Source organism: Bubalus kerabau, chromosome 12 (genome assembly GCF_029407905.1).
Source record: "Bubalus kerabau isolate K-KA32 ecotype Philippines breed swamp buffalo chromosome 12, PCC_UOA_SB_1v2, whole genome shotgun sequence".
In the NCBI taxonomy this organism is placed as follows: Eukaryota; Metazoa; Chordata; class Mammalia; order Artiodactyla; family Bovidae; genus Bubalus; species Bubalus kerabau.
The window spans coordinates 83,731,031-83,750,540 of record NC_073635.1 but is presented as its reverse complement, the minus strand read 5'-3'; the positions used below and the strand labels follow the sequence as shown (position 1 = coordinate 83,750,540).

Below are 19,510 nucleotides of genomic sequence, written 5' to 3'. Positions count from 1 at the left end.
TTATACTGTCATTCTAAATTATTTTTACTTTATAAGCACTCCTTGTTCAAAGTGATTCCAAAACCCACAATCATTTCTTATTTTGCCCACTACTCTATGACTATATTGAATCCTCTAAGAATTGTTAATAGGAATAAATATGATTTTGTATACAAATTGCCTAAAAAGCTTTTAAATGTCACAACATTTTGTATGTTTCCCTTTAAATGATATTTTAATTATGTGAGTGCTAACCTGACAGGCACAGAAATATGCCAACCTACAATAACCAGGGGTAAACTGGCAGACAGATATACCTATGCCCAAGAAAATGTTTGATGTCAAATTCACAAATTGGTTTTTATTTAATAAACATAAAATAAACAGTGTGTGTGTAATGGGCAGCATCCTTAACAAAAAGTCATCATCCATTTGCCCGTGTCTTACATGTAATAAAGTTAACCCCAAAGCACTGCTGTACTGAATGGGCTTCCAAAAAGTAGAGTGACTTTCATTAGTTTAAGAGCTCTTAATGTTATTTGCTTTTATTTCAGTGTATTAAATTGTATCATTGGTACCTGTTTCCAGTTAACTTCTGAGGACTTTTGAACAGAGCCTGGGTCATTCCTCTCCATTATCAACTCTTGTGATCTGTTTAGGTTACAGTCTTGCTATAGTCACACGGGGCTCTTTTGCTGTTGGTCAGTTGCTGAGTTGTGTCTGACTCTTTGTGACCCCATGGACTGCAGCACCCCAGGCGTCCCTGTCCTTCACTATTCCCAGAGTTTGCTCAAACTCTAGTCCATGGAGTCAGTGATGCCATCCAACCATCTCATCCTCTGTTGCCCCCTTATTGCCCTCAATATTTCCCCCATGAACAGGGCTCTTTAGTATTTCCTAAACAGATCGCTTTTTATCTCCATTCTTATACTAACGTCTGTGGATATCTCACACTGTGAGTTAAGCATCCTCTTGATGCATGGTTGTCAGCTCCGTGAATTCTTTCCAGTTCGTGTATGTATAATGTATGTATCTAGAGGCTTTCATTTTTCTCCACTCTGGTTCCGAGTCTGCTCTCCATGGAGGAGGAAAAAGAGCATTGATGAGATTTAGGAACTGCGTGTCTCCTGTTAGCACACTCATCATGCGATTCTGAACACATACTGTGATATCTCCCGAATCCAGCTGTCTCATCTATAAAGTAAATATGTTGAAAAAGATCACCTGGGAGTCTCTGACCCATGCCCCAAATTCCATAATGCCAAGCAGTTGTGGGCTGCTCAGAGGCAGGTCTCCTGTGTTCTGACTTTTGGTTTATTTGTGTATTTTTGTCATTCCTGCTGTGCTTGGCGCATATACTAAACAGTCTTCATTAAATAAATGCTTGTGGAATAATCTTATCGCATCAAGAATCTTCCTGGGAATGACTCCATCTAGCGAAATGAGTGCTGAGTGCATTTGTGTGCTGAATTCCCCCAGGTTGCAAAAACACGGTGGCCCCTTTGAGTCAAAAGCATTTAAAAAAACAGAAGTCCAAGTCACTCAAGCAACTCAAAACGGTAGTATTGAAAAGTGAGTTCAGATCTCTGTTTCTACCATGAGTAGATGCTGATGCAGAAACTCACTGCATGCTATTTCCAAAAGTAAAAGCAAAAACAAAAACCTTTAGCATCTTCAAAAAGAGATGAAAAACTGAGCATCAAACATGAACAAAAAGGCCTCCCTTCATCACAACCTAGACTCACCAGCAAGGAAAACACAAATAAATCCAGAAGAAGGAAGAAAAAGATTTAATTCATTTAAAAAATAAATTTCACTCTAAATCTAGGTTTTTTTTTCTTTTTAAGACATTCCACAGGGTGAAGTGGCAAAAGTCAACATGATTCCAGTAAACATTACATAATGTCCAAACAGAAACACCAAGGAAAGCTCACAAGATCAAATACGGTTTGTAATTTTCATGCCTTCCACTCTATCATGCACCAGTTTATTTAATTTTTTTCCCCATCTCGTATCCAAGAGAGCCCTGGGGCTTCGGCCAAATGCTGCCTGGATAAGAAGTTCTTTGTGGCTTGAGTGAGTTGCATCATTTTTGAGCTATCTTCCATTCAGCATGCCTCACGCTCTCGGGACAGCTGAAGATAGATGGGGGTGTCAGGCTGCAGTAAGTTCGACATTAATCCACGCTCCCACTGCAGTGACAGTTAACTTTCCTTGATGGGCAATGGGAAGGAACTATGATGCAAGCGTGTATGCTGCCCGGCTTTTTCCATTTTTCACATGGCTTGCTAGCTCCTTTTGAAATGATGAGAGGATGCTTACTAAAAATCCATCCAGTGGGAAACAGGCTCTATTTCACAGGCGGTTACTGTTCTTTCTTTCAGTGACATTCCCTTAGGCTTCAGGTACATTTTAATTTTACTAAATATTCAGATAGATGATTTTTCATCTACCTAGATGGAGGTATTTTTTATCCTCCATGAATCCAATGTGTTTCCATCCATAAGTCACATTCAAACCTTAAAGACAAATGGACTTATTTCATTTTACTGCTTATTGTGTAATCTACTGCTCTGCTCTATCTTTAATTGTATTTATATGAATACTGATGCAAAGTTAAATGCCATGGTTTTAGTTGAATCATGTACAACATAACTTTACAATAGTGATATCGCCTTAGTAATTTTTCCCCTTTGTTCAATCAAACTCTATTTTTCTATTGTGTCTATATTTAAATAACTGAATGTATTTAACATCAAATAACAAAGATTATTGCCTAAGGCAGAGAACAATTTATAAAATTTCAAACATAACACTAACTCCTATACAAAGTCTAGCTGTGAATATTTAATATACTGATCATAATAATAATTAAAGACTGAGCATATCCATGTTATAAAATCTGAAAATAAAATCAAAAGAAAAAAGCAAAGTTATTTAGACCAACAGTGAGTTTTGAAGCCAGGCCTCTAAATTAAGAATACTCGACTGATTTTTTTAAACATTTTTTAAACCCTTTAAGGCATTAGATTGTGGCTTCCCAGGTGGCTCAGTGGTAAAGAATCCACCTGACAATGCAGGAGACACAGGAGAGGTGGGTTCAATCCCTGGGTTGGGAAAATCCCCTGGAGGAAGATATGGCAATCCACTCCAGTATTTTTCCTGGGAAAATCCCATGGACAGAGGAGCCTGGCCGGCAACAGTCCATGGAGTTGCAAAAGGGTTGGTCGTGACCAAGAGACAGCACACACAGAGGCATTAGCTTTTGCTATTTATGACATAGAAATACAGCCCTTTTGAAGCTATATTTGAACTTCCCTGATGGCTCAATGGTAAAGAATCTGCCTGCAATGCAGGGGAGGCAGGTTCAAGATGCCAGTTCGACCCGTGGGTTGTGAAGATGCTCTGGAGAAGGAAATGGCAACCCACTCCAGTACACTTACCTAGGAAGTCTTGTGGTCAGAGGAGCCTGGCAGGCTAAAGTCCATGGGGTTGCAAGAGTTGGCCACAACTTAGCAACTAAACTACCACCAGCACCAATACAGCCCTGAGCACAGACTGGTTTAAACCAAGGAACCAATCACTCTGGCCAGAAGGGTGGAATCATGTAATTGACCTGTCATGGGGTATTTAATGCCTGTTAGTGCTGGAAGGTCAGGTCTGATGTCCTAAATAAACAAATCAGGCCTGGTTACCGTAAGATGGAGGAGGAGTTGATATCAGTAGTGGGTTGAAACATGGCCCCTCAAAAGCTATGTCCAATCTCAGAATCTGAGAATGTGATCTTATTTGGAAGAATATGGAAGAATATTTGGCAGATATGATTATGTTAAGAATTACAAAATGAGATCACCCTGGGTGGATGATCTGGGTGGATCTTAGGTCCAAAGTCAAGGGAGAGAGGGAATCACAGAAACAGAGGACAGGGCATGTGAAAACTTGAGACAGAAGCGAGTCATGCAGCAACAAGCCGAGGAATGCCCAGAGCCCCAAGAGTCAGAAAGTCCCACAGAAGGATCTCTCCTAGAGCCTTTGGAGGGAGCACAGCCCTGACGTCACCCTGGTTTTGGACCTGTGACCCCCCAAAACAATGAGGCAATACCTTCCTGTTGTTATAAATCACCAAGCCCGTGGTCATTTGTGACTGCTGCACTGAGTCAAATACGACATCCAGACAAAGACGGAGCAGATAGGAACTTCCAAATTACATTATCTAACTCTTCCTGAAATTCTTTTGGGATTCTGAATAAAACTGCATTTACTTGAAAATGGATTTTGGAAGTACTTGGGGAGTTTGGGGTGGTCATACACATAATGCTATATTTAAAATGGATAACCAACAAGGACCTGCTGTATAGCACAGGGCCCTCTGCTCGTTATTCTATGGCAGCCTGGATGGGAGGGGAATTTGGCGGACAATGGATACATGTATATGTATGCCCGAGTCCCTTCACTGTTCACCTGAAACTGTCACAACACTGTTAACTGGCTATATCCCAGTGCAAAATTATAACACAAAAGAAAAAAGCTCTTAAAAAATAAATAAAATTGGGGAGGATTGGCAATTTCCAAGTGTTAATTTAGGAAAGTGGAATTTCTCTTCATTCATATAATTTTTGATTTTGTGTCCCTAAGTAAATTTTATAATTTCCATTATGAGAATCCTGCCTTTTTATTGGTAAATATTATCAAGTATCTTTTTTCTATTTCCACTTATAATCTGTCTTAGAAGTTATAATTGCATTATTTGGCAAAATTATTCTGTCTTCAGACCCCACATTAGTTTTAATATTTATCATATCTAAGTCTCTTTATATATCATACCTTTGCAAACAATAATATAAAGAGGAGTGAAAGAAGAAAATAATCAACATTACATTACCAGCACTCAGAAGTCACAATCACTTAAAATTATTTACTATCAAAATTTATCATGTGTCCAGTTCTCTTTCACTCCTGAACATGGATGATAAAGCATCCTGTGTTTTTTAGCCTTATCTAGGTCTCAGTTTTCTTACCAATTCAATTTTCTACTTCCCTGACTTAATTGTTCTACATTAGGTTAGGATAAAAAAAATTAAGAATTAAATTCTGCTACATATAAGACTATATGGTCCTCTAGATTTGTGGTTTGCTAGTCATAGGCAGAAATGTTCTACATCTCTCAGTTCAGTTCAGTTCAGTCATTCAGTCATGTCTGACGCTTTGCATTCCAAGGACTGCAGTACCTCAGGCTTCCCTGTCCATCACTAACTCCTGGAGCTTACTTAAACTCATGTCCATTGAGTTGGTGATGCCATCCAACCATCTCATCCTGTGTTGTCCCCTTCTCCTCCTGCCTTCAATCTTTCCCAGCATCAGGGTCTTTTCAAATGAGTCAGTTCTTCACATCAGGTCACCAAAGGATTGGAGTTTCAGCTTCAACATCAGTCTTTCCAATGAAAATTCAGGACTGAATTCCTTTAGGATGTACTGGTTGGATCTCCTTGCAGTCCAAGGGATTCTCAAGAGTCATCTCCAACACCACAGTCCAAAAGCATCAATTCTTCAGCACTCACCTTTCTTTATAGTCCAACTGTCACATCCATACATGACTACTGAAAACAACCATAGCTTTGACTAGATGGACCTTTGTCAACAAAGAAATATCTCTGCTTTTTAATATGCTGTCTAGGTTGGTCATAATTTTTCTTCTAAGGAGCAAGAGTCTTTTAATTTCATGACTGCAGTCACCATCTTCAGTGATTTTGGAGCCCCAAAATATAAAGTCTCTCACTGTTTCCATTGTTTCCCATCTATTTGCCATGAACGGATGGGACTGGATGCCATGATCTTAGTTTTCTGAATGTTGAGTTTTAAGCCAGCTTTTTCACTCTCCTCTTTCACTTTCATCAAGAGGCTCTTTAATTCTTCACTTTCTGCCATAAGGGTGGTGTCATCTGCACATCTGAGGTTATTTCTCCCGGCAATCTTGATTCCAGCTTGTGCTTCAACCAGCCCAGAATTTCTCATGATATATTCTGCATATAAGTTAAATAAGCAGGGGGACAATACACAGCCTTGATATACTCTTTTCCTGATTTGGAACCATTCTGTTGTTCCATGTCTGGTTCTAACTATTGCTTCTTGACCTGCATACAGATTTCTCAGGAGGCAGGTCAGGGGGTCTGGTATTCCCATCTCTTGAGTGATTTTCCACATTTTGTGGTGATCCACAAGGTCAAAGGCTTTGACATAGTCAATAAAGCAGAAGTAGATGTTTTTCTGGAACTCTCTTGCTTTTTCAATGATCCAACAGATGTTGGCAATTTGATCTCTGGTTCCTTTACCTTTTCTAAATCCAGCTTGAATATCTGGAAGTTCACAGTTCACGTACTATTGAAGCCTGGCTTGAAGAATTTTGAGCATTACTTTGCTAGTGTGTGAGATGACTGCAATTGTGCAGTAGTTTGAGCATTCTTTAGCATAGCCTTTCTTTGGGATTGGACTGAAAACTGACCTTTTCCAGTCCTATGGCCTATATCTATATCCCTCAGTTCAGCTCAGTTCAGTTCAGTCGCTCAGTCGTGTCTGACTCTTCGCGACCCCGTGAATCGCAGCACACCAGGCCTCCCTGTCCACCACCAACTCCCGGAGTTCACCCAGACCCACGTCCATCAAGTCAGTGATGCCATCCAGCCATCTCATCCTCTGCCGTCCCCTTCTCCTCCTGCCCCCAATCCCTCCCAGCATCAGAGTCTTTTCCAATGAGTCAACTCTTCGCATGAGATGGCCAAAGTACTGGAGTTTCAGCCTCAGCATCATTCCCTCCAAAGAAATCCCAGGGCTGATCTCCTTCAGAATGGACTGGTTGGATATTCTTGCAGTCCAAGGGACTCTCAAGAGTCTTCTCCAACACTACAGTTCAAAAGCATCAAATCTTCGGCACTCAGCCTTCTTCACAGTCCAACTCTCACATCCATACATGACCACAGGAAAAACCATAGCCTTGATTAGACAAACCTTTGTTGGCAAAGTAATGTCTCTGTTTTTGAATATGCTATCTAGGTTGGTCATAACTTTCCTTCCAAGGAGTAAGCGTCTTTTCATTTCATGGCTGCAGTCACCATCTGCAGTGATTTTGGAGCCCCCAAAAATAAAGTCTGACACTGTTTCCACTGTTTCCCCATCTATTTCCCATGAAGTGATGGGTTGGATGCCTATCCCCTCCCTATTTTCTTTTTTTTTTTTTTTTTTGAGAGTTCACCTTCAATTCATATTTATAAGGTACATTATTTTAGTTACATTTACCAGAGCTCTTATTACTTACAGCAGGGTTTCTAAGCAGGAATATTACAGCCATTGGGGATAAGACAACAATATGTTGTTTGAGGAGCTAGTACCTAAATCGGTAAAAAAGAAAAGAAATAGTTAAGAAAACCAAGTATTCTTAGTGTACATATCTAGTTCCAAAACTCTTGGTTGGTTTACATAAAAAAACTCTTCTTCACTCTAAACATTGCTTTTTCCTTGGGGCCCATTCTCTTCTTTATTATTTGTCTCCAATCAGGTTGATCATCCTCACAACTCATGATTTCCCCCCTATAATCTTGGAAATCCACAGTAATCATGTAGTTGCTTCAGTTTCAAAATTACTGGGCCTATCTATAGAAAGGACTCTTTCTTAGCCCAAATGTATATGTATAGAGAGAAAAAGTATCATGTATTTTATTCATCTCCATGTACTTTCTAATATTTCTTGGTTTTCCTTTTTTGACCCATTGTTTTCTTTCTGCTGTTTTGGCTGTGCTGGGTCTTTGTTGCAATGCTGGCTTTTCTCTAGTTCTGGGGGGTGGAGGCTACTCTCTAGGCGTGGTGCCCAGGCTTCTTACTGCAGTGGTTTCTGTGGCAGAGCACGGGCTCTAGGGTGCACGGGCTTCAGTGGTTGTGGTACACCAGCCCAGTTGCTCTGCGGCATGTGGGATCTTCCCAGACCAGGGATCAAACTTGCGTCTCCTGCATTGGCAGGCAGATTCTTTACCACTGAACCACCAGGGAAGTCTGACCCATTGACATCTTAAGAGTATATTATTAAGTTCCACATACCTGTGAATTTCTCAAATTTCCTCCAGTTAATTGATTTCTAATTGTAGTCCCTTGTAGTTGGAGAACAACTTTGCATGATCTCAATGCTTTTAAATTTATTAAGGTCAAAAATATTATGTCTAAAGGAAAAAAAAAATCTGCACTTGTTTTTGTGGTCCTGCTTAAAAAATGATTAAACAAACTTCTATGAAGGGCCATGTCTCTTACTGGGACTCAGACTTGTGTCTATGTTGATCAAGAAGACAATGACAGTGTGCATATACTATAGAAAGCCAAGTAGACTGCCGAATTTCTGTTTGATTATACCGTTCATTGCTTTCAGTATCAAACCACAACCTATTTATGAGAATTATATTTCATGAGTCATAAAACTTAAAATAGCTGATGTTACTTAAATTTGAGTTATTTTAATTAGTTAAATAACTTTTGAATATCAGGTAATATTTATCCATTAGGGTCACACTTTATCATAAAAGAAATCAGGCCCTTCTTTTTTCTGTCTGCCCCAATTTCTTTATTGTTATTGTTAAGAGTTTTCTCAAATGATGTAACATGAAGAAGATTATGTTGAAAATATTGGAGATAATGTTTTCCAACACTTCATTCCAATGAGTTTAAATAAGAAAATAGCCTCAATGATTTTTTAACAAAGGCACAATGTGAGATGTGAGGTTAACAACAGAACAGTGTGATTTATTCAAAAACAGAAACAAACTGTCTCTCGGTTCTATAATTTCTAAAGGAAATCACTTACTTCACATTTCTGTACCGTCTACTCATGGTGAGAAGGCTATCTGTGTTCACCACTATACCTAGACTTACACAGGCAAAAATGTAATAGGAGGAATATAGCTTTATACACTCTCTATTGGTGGAGTTTTAAAACTGATGATTTTCTATTTACTCTTTTGAAAGTAGAGGTGAAGTTCACATATCTCCAAACATCTAATTCATCATGCTCTTCTAATTCATCACTTAGCTGAGTCGCTAAATCGTGTCTGACTCTTTGTGATCCTACAGACTACATAGCCTGCCAGGCTCCTCTGTTCATGGGATTTCCCAGGCAAGAATACTGGAGTGAATATAAAGACCTTTCTTATATCTCCCAATCCCTTAATGTGAAGTACAATGCAAGAGATCTTAGAAGGTCTTTATCTCCACTTACCCTTCCCATCAGAGTTGTTAGTGTTGCCACTTATATTTTTCTTTAAAAAAAACAATTAGATTTGAGCCTCCTCAATTTATTCAATTGTACTGGAAGAATCAGCATATTTACATTTTATTTGTTTTTAATTCCATCTTGGATGTGTTTGTATCATTTTTCTTCTACTGGAAATTGGTTTCTTAGAATTTGCTTTGCCAATGATGATCTTCCCAAAGCGCGACAGACAAATTCATGAGGAGAAGAGCAGCGATAGACTTCTGTTTATCTCTCTGGAGTCTTGCGTTGCTTAAATTTCACCAGATAATTTCTATCAATATTATCCCCTCTTCACACTTTTATCTTATATGTATCTAGCATTTTTAGTTATGTTCTGAAGAATGGTTACACTAAAATCACCTAACCTAGTATATTCATGAAAACCACTGACTATTCTGGGATTTTCTCTCAACTAGCTTTCATTATTTTATATTATAAACATACTTCAATTTTATCAGATATTTGCTTAGGTTTTATTTCTTTTATTAAACTATGAGCTCCAAGTGGGCAGAGATATGTCTCTCACTTTTCTTTCTTTTTTTTTTTTTTTTTTTTAAATCTTTTATCTGTTTCAGGAGAATCTCCCTAGTTCGAAAACAGAAACTCAAGCTTATGTTTACTAGACATGTATATATCTGAATGTGCGTTAAGACCTTCAAAAGCTCATCACACAAATATTACTTATGATACAAAATATTGTTTCAGATTTTCACTTTTAAAATAGCATTGAAGAACAATGCCACTTTTTTTTCAATATCTTCAAAAATTTTACATTTATTCTTTGAGTGTGAATGTTATTCATTAGAAATACTTGAAAATAATTCAAAACCCATTTTAGTGATTACAGGAGTAATCTAACAGATCATAAATAAACTTTAAAAAATAGGCGTGATCATAGAGTAAGTAAGATGGACTTTTTTAAGGCATCAGTGCTAAACTGATTTTGCCTGAAATTCCAAATCCCATAATTTCATGATAAGACTCATTTAGTAAAATAAATGTGGGTAGATTTATTTAAATGTCTCTTTACCATAAAGTTGCATTTTTGCAGATTGATGTATTCAAGTAAACGTTTCTGTATTTTCATTTCATTATACTCAGTGACTAGATAAATGAGTATTCAGAAACATCTGCTTCTGAGTTATGGAAACTTAACTTTTTCTGCTTCCGTACTCATACATGGCAGACATGATTATATCACTTTGAGATTTTTTTTGTTTTCTTATATAGCAGTTCACGTGATCATGAGATACACTGATAATGCCAGCTACTGGTCTTAACTGACAGTTTATAGTTTCCATTGCTATATTCCAAATTTAATATATCCACAATATTTAAATACATGAAGATTATTCAAGAATTCAATATTTAATTTTAAAAGTGTGATTTAGGTTTATATTTGAGAATATGTGCTGCATGGGGAAATGATGTGCTCATGTGTGTAGGGGTCAACTTATAAATTATTGGGGGAATGGGCTGCTAACTGCATCACAAATTTTAGGCTCTATTTTTTGGAATTGAGTACACCTCTGAAGATACTGTATCCGCGAAATTCAGGAGCAAACTGTGATGTGAGAAATAACATTAACTCACTGTAGAGTTATATTTACATGGGAGGTTACACTGTTAACGAAGATACCAAGTTCACCTATCTACAGCCATAGAGCATTACATATTTTTTAAAGTAAATAGATATATTAGTAAGTAGAGGTTTATTGTTATTGATGTGTAATTTCCAATTTTATGGATTTATATAGAAGTATGGGCAAAATGGAAAAGACTCGGATGCTGGGAAAGATTGAGGGCAGGAAGAGGGACACACAGAGGATGGGATGACTGGATGGCATCCCCGACACAATGGACATGAGTCTGAGCGAGCTGGAGCAAGCAAAGGTCAGAGAAGCACGCCATGGGTCACCAAGAGTCCGACAGGACCAAGTGACTAAACAACAACAACGAGAGGCAAAAATGCCAACGGCAAAATTAAAGAGGAAAAAAAAGGCTCCTTGGGGCAAGTGTAGAAGAGCAATCAGTGGGTTCTGCACTGGAGATGCCAGGTGACTCCTAAAATTCCCTCCAAATTCTATGGTGTCATGAAAAAAATATGTATATCTGCTATTAAACAGTTGGACAACCGGCATTTCTTCTACTACGACATGCACTGGGGTGACTGCCTTCGTTAGAACCTTGGGTTTTCTGATCCTGTGATTCTCTTTCTTCCTAATCTCATTGTTTAAAAGAAAAAAAAAATCAAGCATGAGTGTTTATTTGTCTCTGCAAACACCACGAATGATGCAAGCATCAGAGAAGCCGGAAGTGCTCAGGGCACCGAGGCTCCTCCCATTGCATCTGGGCGGCTGAGATTGCTAATTGCTTGTCTAGGCTGCTGAGCCATGCAGCCGGCAGGCTGCCACCTCCTGTTTGGTCAAGTTGTCATCTCCTATTAATCTGAACCCTGTTGTTTTTTCCCATTGCCTCTACTTTCTGACTCCAGACAGAATGTAAATTTATGACCTCACTGTGATATGAGTGTATCAAAATTTTACTTTTGAAGAAAAGGCTGAATAAAAAGGACTTCTTAAAAAAAAAAAATGAATCTCTCACCAGGACAGCATGGCATTTTCTTTACCATACTGATTTAGAGGGTTCATGCCATTTTCTTTTCCACCAGCTGTGTTCTGACTCAGCTATTTTCATAGCACTGGAGGTCATCTGGCGAAATTTTGCAAACTGCGAGCAAGAACAAAACAAAAAAAAACATATGCAAATGCAGGGAAAGTCATGAGGCCAATTTGGTAGTGGTCAGAAAGTTTGTGTTGCTTATGGGTTGCTACAAAATATTACAGAAAACAGGACCAGAGGGGGCCTGGAATCTCATTTCAAGACCTCTGAAGTAGATCCAGCAAAAGACCAGGCATGGAGAACACGCCTGGATCACAGTAAACCCATCAAAACACCAAGCAGGAAAAAAAAAAAAAAAAAAAAAAAAAGGCAAACAATTCACTAGCAAGCAGTCTTAAGAGTCTTGCAGGTGGAAAAACTCTTAAACTACAGCCTCTGTATAATCAGGTAAAAAGGGTCTACTAACACTTATGTTACTGTTGCTTGCTGTCATTCTACAGGGCCAGTCTAGAATTCTTTTGTTTTGCTTTTCGGAGGGCGTGGTGTCTCAGCCTGTCTAAATTTATTGCAATCTCCAGTTCAGTAAAGGGTTTCTCAGGTGGCTCAAGTGGTAAAGAAACTGCCTGACAAGGCAGAAGCCAAAGAAGACACAGGTTTGATCCCTGGGTCAGCAAGATCCCCTGGAGGAGGAAATGGCAACCCACTCCTATAATCTTGCCCTGGGAAATCCCATGGACACCAGGAGCCTGGTGGGCTATGGTCCATGGGATCGCACAGAGTTGGACACAACTAAAGCAATTGAGCACAGCACACACACACCAGTTCAATAAACATGAGGCTCTGAAGTGAAAGTGGTCACAAGAATCAAGCTAACTTGACTGATTTCCTAAAGCTGAGGCAAAGTTCAGCTGCAGTGTCTGCACAGATAAATCTCTTCCCCGAAGATCACATGGACTCAGGTTGTGGCAAAAGTGATTGCCTTGGCTGGATGACCAGTTAAAAAAGTCATGCAATAACCTTCCAAGTACCTGAGTGTGTGTACAACTAACGAGGTGGCCAAGCCTGATAAAGTGGTTGAAATTAACATGCATGACACTTTCTCTTAAATGTTAAAGATTTTGCATAGGGAAACAGACCCATTCCCCCATTTCCACCATGCTCGCCTGCACATGCTCTTCTGCGACTAGCAGGAGCCTGTTATCATTTGCTAACATAGCCCTAAAATTGGTCACATCAGGACATTAATGAACTCCAAGGTCTTGCGTGAAAGTGCAAAAATATTAGTCACTCAGTCCTGTCCGACTCTTTGTGACTCCATGGACTGTAGCCCACCATGCTCCTCTGTCCAGGGAATTCTCCCAGGCAAGAATACTGGAGTGGATAGCCATTCCCTTCTCCTAAAATTGGTCAGTATAAGACATTAATGAACTCCAGGGCTCTACTTTACCCAAAGGTTGAAGATTCACTCTCAATGCTAATTTATGTTCCAAATGACACCCAATCTGTCTGTCCCATATATTCTACTAGGTTAGGCAAAAAGGTGATATAAAGTTCAACATATTTGACATACAGATGTCTCAAAGCAAAGCTCTACTTTTAGAAAATTCTGAAAGAGAAATTTTAGATCCCCAAACTACTGCCTTTGTAAGTCAAACTTCAAAGAAAGTTTCATACGCCAGCTTCAAAGTCCAAAAATAAAATGGCCACACGGAGGACATCAAATATTAATTTTATGTTATTATCTAACATACATCACACCCAATGTTCTCCAAGTGTCCCAATATTGTCCTCTAGAGCTGTCAGTTTTTATTTGTTTTGTTAATCCAAGATCTAATTAAGGTTCGTGGTTTGCATTTAATTGTCATGTCTTTTTGGTCTTTTTTATCTAGCAGGTTTTTCAAAGTGTTTTTGTCTTTTATAAAATCGATTTTAGTTGCTTATTTTTGTCTCTTGCTTTACTCATGCTTAGCTACAAACTAAAGCCTTCTGGCAGAAATACTATATGGGTGACAACTTTGTTGTTAATGTACCTTATCTTCCTGTGTCTTCCTGGAATCCTAATTCCATAAATCTCTCCAGCATGTTCTCCAAGGAAACAAGTGACACTTCTATCCTCATCCAGGTGAACTGGGTCATCTGAAAGCTTATCCAATTGTTCTTTGAGTATTGTACTTAATCTTCTTGATATTTCCCTGTGAACTTGGCTCACATTTTTACCAGTTCCTTAGAACAACAGCCCAAGTGCTCAAGAAGATTCTCTAACTGCACTGTTCAGCTTTAAAAACGTGCTTCTTGGTAGAATCTAGGCAGCTTCCTGGGGACTCATTCCTGATTCCTTTCTGAGTCCTGCTAAATTATCTGGGGCCCCAACCATCCTTGCTGATGTAATAACAAGCTGAAACAGCTCCTCGTGTTTTAAATATGCTGCTTGAGGGCTTTTAGACTGTAGGGGATGCTTTGAGGTCTATTCCTTTTCTTTCGTGTAGATCTAGATTTACTTCGAAAATCCCAGTTCTCTTGACACACATCCATCTGTTCAGTCGTGTCTCATTACAGATTTCCTAGTTGGCCCTCAACTGTCTTTTTTTTTTTTTTTTTTGATTGAAATTGTTTCCAAAGGAGAAATATGAGAAGTTGGGTATAGATGTGCCCTTAATACCCCATATAGTAAATATTAATGTCTTCCCTGTCCTTCAACACATAAACTGGAAGGTAAATGTGCCTTGGGTCCCCCAGAAACAAAGCCTGAGATGGATCAGAGAGCACAAGATTTACTGAGGCTGTGAGAGATGGACCTGATGCACAGGGAGCTCAAAGGACGACTCACATTGCAGCACTGTCCTTTCTGGAAGAAAAAGGGTTTTGAAACCTACATCAGCCTGTTAGGGGAAGCACACTGATTGGAACCACCCACCCTGGCCAGGCACCATAGTAACCATTTGCATGAGTTGTTTTACGACAGGAGGTCCTGCTAAGGAACACAGAACTAATAAGCCACCACCAACCAGAAGAGTTCGGGAAAGGTCAAAAGGAGACACCATATGCTCGACCACCTCCTAGAATCCTTCTCTCCAGCCTCCATTCTGGCTGAACAAGGTGTGTACCACCAGGAAGGACTCTGAGTCAGAATGATTGGTTAAAGACAACCTGGAAACTCATCCCATCACCATAAAACCCGACACTGCATGCCATGTGACAGAGCAGTCCTCCTGGGGTCCCTTACCCTCCTGCTCTCACCCAGGTGCCCTTTCCCAATAAAATCTCTTGCTTTGTCAGCACATGTGTCTCCTCGGACAATTCATTTCCGAGTGTTAGACAAGAGCCCAGTTTCGGGCCCTGGAAGGGGTCCTCCTTTCTGCAACAAGCCCATCTATCTCGTCTGCATGTCATTCCACAGACCAGGGCAAACAGGGGTGCATCAGGGCTGGTCTTAATCTTGCAGGAATTTGGCCCCAACCATCTGAGAGGAAATCTCTGGAGAAGGGGCAGCTAGGAGCCAATAGCAGCTAACCTCCCTACTGAGGGCTGCTGTGTTGGCTTGGTCAGTGGCTCTGGGCAGAGAACCAACAGCATTCAATCCTGGTGGTCAGGCTTGATCTCCCAGTAAGTTCCAGAGATGGGGCCTTCTTAGAATGTGAACAACTATCCCTGATCACATTTCAGCTGATGAGCCTATGTTCCAATTCTGGAGCAACTAAAGATATACCATTCTAAGTACACATGCAAAACCCATGGAATCCTCTTAAACAACCTTTTGGACTTTTGATAAAGTGTTTTGACTCTGTGACATCATGGACTGTAGCCCGTCAGGTTTCTCTGTCCATAGGGTATTTCGGGCAAGAATACTAGAGTGGGCTGTCAGGTCCTCCTATAAGGGATCTTGCTGACCCAGAGATGGAACCTGTGTTTCCTGTGTCTCCTATATTGGCAGGCAGTTTCTTCCCTGCTGAGTCATCCAGGAAGTCCTTGATGTAACTAATGTTATACAGTGGCTTACCCCTCACCGCCACCCCGCCCCAGCTTCTGTTCTCTCTGCCTAATCCCAGGCCTGGGAGGAGGCTTAATTCAGAAGTCTGCTGATACACTACAGAAGGAGGATGGTTCTTACAGAGTACTCCACTGAGATCCTTCTTTTCATCCTCCCAATACACCCAAGACATGGTCTTTGGCCTAACACAGACTGAGATCTCTCTTCAGGGTCAGGGGTGGGGAGTCATTCATTCCAGAGACAGTGCCCACATGTCCTTCCAAGAAGGTTGCAGTGTCCTTCAGAAACTTCTGAAGCCGCTTGGGTCATGCTGGCTACAAGTCCTGCTCATCAGCCTGCTGTTCATTCCAGAGGAATTCCTGGCAGCCAGGTAATAAATTATCGTTTTTCTTAAGTTAACTGTACCTGATTTCTATTACATATAACACTAGAAATTTTCTATTACAAATAAGGGTTTAAAAGTTTACATAATCTAAAGTTCCCCAAGTGGCACAGCTATCAAGCAGCATAGCTGGAATTACAACTCAGGTAAGTAGGACATTCAAGGGTGACCCCTTAGTCAATAACTGATTTCTATTTTTATTAATATATTTAGTTTTTATAGATTACAGTGCAGAAACCGTAGTTTCCAAATATGAAAAATTCTATACCAATTCTTCAATGATAAATATTTCAGTAGAGAGAAGCAAAAGGCATACATGGCTGCATATGGATAAGAACTTCAATGAACATCAATACAATCCAGTTTAAAAATATTGGCCCTTAAGGGCATAACCACAATTTTTGTTGCACCTTTCATATCTTCCAGAAAATACTCAGTACTGCTAGGTGTTACCCCAGGCTGTCAGCTCCCTCAAACACTGACATCTTTGATGGAATTACAGTTTAGAAGATGCTTGAATAGGATAGGGTATGAGAGATTTGTGGGGAACTTTTGGAGGTTAATCAAGGTTCCTGGTTGTCATAAACCAAAATATGCTTCTTCAAGCCCTTTCTCTGCCATCTTCAATCTGGGCCCTACTGACACTGTGCTCTATGAGGTGGCTCAGTGGTAAAGAATCTGCCTGCCAATGCAGGAGACGCAAGAGACGTGGGTTTGATCCCTGGGTCAGGAAGATCCCCTGGAGTAAGGGATGGCAACCCACTCCAGTACTCTTGCCTGGGCAATCTCATGGACAGAGGAGCTTAGCAGGCCACAGTCTATGGGGTCACAAAGAGTCGGACATGACTGAGCGACTTCACTTTTTCACTTTCTTATCTGTAAACGCTCAGCCCCTAGGCCCACCCTGAAGGAAGGGCTCAGGCCAGGAGAGCACCAGCCAGGGAGAAGCAGCAGCATCCATGGAAGCAGAGTCCCTTATGCGATATAGACAGGAACACGAGGTTCCTCCATGGAAAATGCTTAGCAAAATCCCCATGAAATGTAACAGCATTCTGTTTCTTCTCCCTCAATTCCCACAGGAGTACACTGTGACTCAGTCTCATCTGTCAAGGCCAATACAGGACACGGCCGTCCGCTTCGCCTACTGCTCTCTGGTGGCCTCCTATCATCGCTGCAAAGCCTGTGAACAATTCCCATGGAATAAAAATGGAATCTGAGTCATAAAGTCTTTCTCTTTTCCTTTGTGCTCTGTCTAGTTTCATCGTTCACGCGGTATCGCAGTGCCAAGCCCTTGTGCTGGGGACTTCAGGCCAGAATTCTTGGTGCAAAATGGCTACACAGACACCTCAGCTCCTCAGCCCAAGGATGCAAGCCCAGGAAGTGCGTCTGCGCCTGCGCCTGCGCCTACCCAAGGGAACCCCGCCCTCTTCCTGCTGCCCTGGTCCCTGTAAAACAGCCTCGCCCTGCGCCTGCTCTCTAGAGAGACCTCAGTTCAGTTCAGTAGCTCAGTCGCGTCCAACTCTTTGCAACCCCATGAACCGCAACACACCAGGCCTCCCTGTCCGTCACCAACTCCCGGAGTCCACCCAAACCCATGTCCATTGAGTCAGTGATGCCATCCAACCATCTCATCCTCTGTTGTCCCCTTCTCCTGCCCTCTATCCTTCCCAGCATCAGCATCTTTTCAAATGTCAGACCTTACATCCCTCCATTTTCTGCTTAGAGGGCAAAACTTTCCTTTGCTTCCAAACCAACAACAACAAAAAAGATTGCCCTTTAACACCACTCCAAAGTGACTGATGACATTCCCAGGTGGCTCAGTAGTAAAAGAACCCACCTGCCAAGCAAGAAACATGGGTTCCATCTCTGGGTCTGGAAGAACCCTTGGAGGAGGACACAGCAACCCACTCCAGTATTCTTGCTTGGGAATCCCCATGAACAAAGAAGCCTGGTGGACTACAGACCATGGGGTCACAGACAGTCAGACAGGCCTGAGGCGCTACACTACCACCACTAAAATAACTGATGGCAGTCACGAGGCTTCTTTTCGGTAAGGTGCTCAGAGGACCTTGCTCTGGCTGAGTTGCCCTGAATCCTGTACTCCTCGAGGGGCAGCCCCCAGAGAGCTAGACGTGAGGAGGACGTTGCAGAGTGTGGTAGTCTAGGCAGTCCTCCTACCCCAAGGATGCTTAGGAAAAGGGAGTAAGACAGAGCTCTCTGTGGTCCCCACCCAGTGTGGGGCCTCAGGAGACAACCTTGATTTCTCTTTGATCTGAACAGGGACAAGCCTGGCTTTCAGGGCTCCCCGCTTCTTACATTCACAGATGTGGTTAAGGGACTCTTGAAGGTGTATTCTTTTCTGAGACTAAATTGTGTCTTCACAGGAAATTGAGAGTCACAGTCAGTGAAATTAATCATGAAATTTTGCCCATCCAAGTAACTTGACTGAAAAGCCAGCCTGCATTCAGGCATCTGAATTTAGGGAGAGCCATTTAAATGTATCTGTTCCTAAGCTGCTTTCTTTATACACAACATAATATACACTTTATACTCTACATAATATATTACACCCATATTAACTCGGGGTTCAATTTGAAGGTTATTATTTGCATAAAAATCTGTCACTGATCATCTCTCTTCCTACTGCTTCAACAAACACCTCTGTTTCCTCAGAGATTACTAATTTAACTTGATACACTTTTATAAATATTGGGTTTATTCATTGCAGGTTTTTTTTTTTTTTAATTTCACCAAAATTCACATTCCTTTTATCTGGCTGAGGTACAGGGAATTTAGAAGCTGGGAGACATTCTCTTCTACGTCTGACATGGGCCACATTTCAACAAAGAATTTACATTTAACTGGCAAAGAAAAAATGAGTTTTCTGTGGGATCTGATCAAAACATTCAATGACTTTCTTCATTAAAAAGGAGACATATTTGAAAAGCATTTTTTTCCCCAGAGTTTGGAACCGTTTTTCCAAGAGTTTTTCTGGCAAAAAAAAAAACAAAAAAAAAACAGAAACAGACAAAAAGTAACAACAGTAACAAAAAATAAAATAAATATTCTTTCTCACTGTGTGCATGCTCAGTCGCTAAGTTGTGTCTGACTCTTTGAGACTCCACGGTCTGCAGTTCACCAGGCTTCTCTGCTCATGGGGTTTCCCAGGCAAGAATACTGGAGCAAGTTGCCATTTCCTTCTCCAGGGGATCTTCTCGACCCAGGGAAGGATCCCCAGTCTCCTGCATTTCCT

The 19,510-nt window shown here is 40.7% G+C and overlaps 1 long non-coding RNA gene across 1 annotated transcript; it reads left to right on the top strand.

The window, feature by feature from the left end:
- Positions 1–15,942: 15,942 nt before the first annotated feature.
- LOC129624745 (uncharacterized) lies at positions 15,943–17,482 on the top strand. Its single transcript, XR_008701133.1, has 2 exons — positions 15,943–16,245; positions 17,337–17,482. It is a non-coding gene; the product is annotated as an uncharacterized LOC129624745 (long non-coding RNA).
- Positions 17,483–19,510: the final 2,028 nt, after the last annotated feature.